The following is a 3044-nucleotide window of genomic DNA, read 5'->3' on the forward strand; positions in this document are numbered from 1 at the left end:
TATCTCTTGATACAGGGTCTTGCTATACAGCTTGGACTTGAAGTGATCCTCCTGTCTTAGCCTCCCCAGCACTGGGATTACAGGGTCACACCACCATGCCTGGTTTTGGTGGCTGACTCGGCACCCAGGACCAGTATAGCATGCAGTGCTGGGGATTAAACCCATATCCTTGAACTTACCAGGCAGGCAATTAGATCACTGAGCTATCTCCCCAGCCCCTATTTCTTAAAAATCTTTGTCACAGTTTAGATTAGTGTTATACTAAACTCAATAAATAGGTTGGAAAGCATTCCAACTTCTCTACTTTTCAGCTTTTTTGAGGTATAATTGGCAGAAGAAAATAATGTTGATATACATATACATTCTGAAATGATTACCAAAAGGTAGTGCATCTATCACTCACAGGTTTACCATTGTGTTCCATGTACTAAGAACATTTAAGATAATCTTAGAAAGTTGTAAGTAATGGACCAGGGAGATGGCTCACTAGAATAAATGCTTCTCTGGCAAGAGCAAGGGCCTGAGTTCTATCCCTGGTTCTGCCAAAATAAATAAATAAATATAAAAATAAAAAATAAAAAGCTGAAATATACTACAGTAATATTAACTAAAGCCCCTATTTGGTACATTAAATCATCAGGCTTTATTTACACAGCACACTGAAATTTTGTACCATTTAATCAGCAACTCCCGTTCTTCTCTTTGCTTCTGTTAATTTGAACTTTTGAGGTTCTAGGTGTAAGTGAGATCATGCAGCACCTGGCCCTTGGTGCCTGGGATGTCCCACTTGGCCTAATGTCCTTCTGCACCATTCATATTGTCACTGAGGCAAAGCTGCCTTCTTTTTAAAAACAGAATAATATTTAGCATACAACAGCCATAGAGAGGGAGTAGTTTAAGGAAGAAATGTTTAAAGTTGAGGAAGCTTGGTTTCCTTTATAAGTTTTGGTTCGTTGCTCCCTTTTATGCTTTCTATAATGAGTTTTTAATACAGAGCATCGCCATCACCACCACCATCACCACTGCCCTCCATCCTACTGGCCAGAGCTTAGTACTTGGCTAGAGCTGTTGGTCATGTGGTGGTGTGTCCGTCTACTAGGTTCCCTCTGGCAGACTGAATGCTTCTGAGAAGCAGGGGTAAGAGGCAAGGAAGAATGAGCCAGATTTTAAAGATAGCCAGAATCATTTTTATTAAGGTTTTGAATCCTCTAAGAGATGAAAACTAGCCTCCAGAGGGAGAATCTTGAGATTATCCTTTCCATTTTTGGATTCAGGTATGGGCTAAGTTTTGGCAGTAATGATCTTGATGATTTCTTTTTTATTGTCATCGATATATACGCAACAATTAGCTAGATTGAGCTTTTCCTTACCTCTCTGTTTGCTGTAGCAGGCAGCCTCACAGTGAAAAGAAGCATCCCCTTTATATTTGGAGGGAGCTTGGTTTTGTTGATGAGGCCATCATCGTCCTTTTTCTCCTCCCCAGCATGGACCTTGAACTAGATTTCATGAAGTGGAAACTTGGGGCCACAATAGATGTAAGCCTAGTTATTTCCTGGGCCCTAAATCTAGCAGGTGATTTGATTGTAAGTCTCTTGATGTGTTCGTTACATCTATAATTGGTATGATACAGCAGGAGTCTTATCATGATTCCCGACTGTGTGGGGTAGATGCAGTGGGAACATCCCTTTAGAAATTTGTGTCCTAGAAGGCCCAAAAGGAGAATTATAACAAATAGGAAAAGAAATTTAGAGTGTCACTGTAGCTCTATGTTGACCCACAAGTTTCAGTCTTATGTGGACTGGCCAGCTTTTGGATTGACGAGAGGAGAACTGCTGTTTCCTCAGGCTTCTGCCTTGGGTAAGCTAGTTGGCCTCTGGCTACCATTTCCAGGGCAGCTAAGTTTTGCAGTTGGATCAGCTTGTGTGGATGATCTGGGTCCTGTTGGATGACCGCTTCTCTTGGGCTGCCAGTTTTAGCTGACTGTGGGGTGTCTAAGGCACAGTCCCTGCAACTTTAATAGCAGTGCTACAGACTAGATTACATTTTAGGACCCATCTCATATGAGTCCCAGGGTTGTTGGATTTCATTTCTTTGACCCAAGGGGCTGAAGGGGTGTATTGGGTCTGTCTATCAAGCTTATGAACATTTTCTCTTGTACCCAAACATAGATACCTTGCTTGGCTGTTCCCAAGCTTGCATCTGTCCTCCTGGCTGAATTTCCCTAGTTTTTAGAGATCTACTTTAATTTGGCCTATACTTGGGAGTGGCAGGCTGGAGATCTCATAAGTGACACATCCAGTTGGTTTGGTGGGGGTGCACCTGAACCGGAGGAGGAGCATTAAGTGGGACTTGATTTAACTCAAGGGGAGCATAAAATCCCTCATTTGGCCCCCTGCTTTTGTTGCGCCCATGGGTTCCTGGGTCTAAGGAGATGGAGCCCAGTCTTGCTAGTCCTCACAGCCTTCACTTCCTGCCTGTCAGATTCAGTTGTCATTTAACTGCTTTAGGGATGGTAGCTTTTAGCAGGCAATGTCCTGGTTCTCTAATTTTCGTCATCTTCTCCAACATTTTCTGGGCATCCATTTTTCTAGTGTCTTGGGTTTTGCATTGTGCACATCAACCCCTCTGTAGTCTTGACAGATTCTGGGTGCCTCCAGGTTTAGCCACACCGTCAGCCACATCTGTGTCCCCACCCTCCCACAGCTCCTGCTTTCCTTGCTGTGGGTCCCACTGCCCAAAGATCCGCTCTTTGTGTGCCTCCCATTGGCTTCCTGTTTCACCTCCTGGTTCTCATTAATGTACCCTAGTGGTCGCCTGTAAAAGCTGTCGCATTTATGCTAGCAAAACCCTCTAGTTTCTGGATTTTTTGCCTGATGTCTCCCAGAGCCTGTCCCACAAACAGGCTGCATTGACCAAGTGCTGACTCTCTGCAGCCTCAGGATTAAATGGAGTGCATTATCAGAATGCCTCAGAGGGTCTCTCAAAAAATTGGCAGGCACTTTTGTCAGTTTTTTGGACTATTTCTGATATCTTTCCCATATTTT

General features: G+C 43.5%; 1 protein-coding gene across 1 annotated transcript in view; it reads left to right on the forward strand.

The window, feature by feature from the left end:
* Positions 1-3044, forward strand: part of Aadacl2 (arylacetamide deacetylase like 2) — a 32773-nt gene that overhangs the window by 12995 nt on the left and 16734 nt on the right. The gene's annotated exons all lie outside the window — the stretch shown is intronic.

The sequence above is a fragment of the Octodon degus genome, unplaced genomic scaffold (assembly GCF_000260255.1).
Source record: "Octodon degus isolate 3935 unplaced genomic scaffold, OctDeg1.0 scaffold00186, whole genome shotgun sequence".
Lineage (NCBI taxonomy): Eukaryota > Metazoa > Chordata > Mammalia > Rodentia > Octodontidae > Octodon > Octodon degus.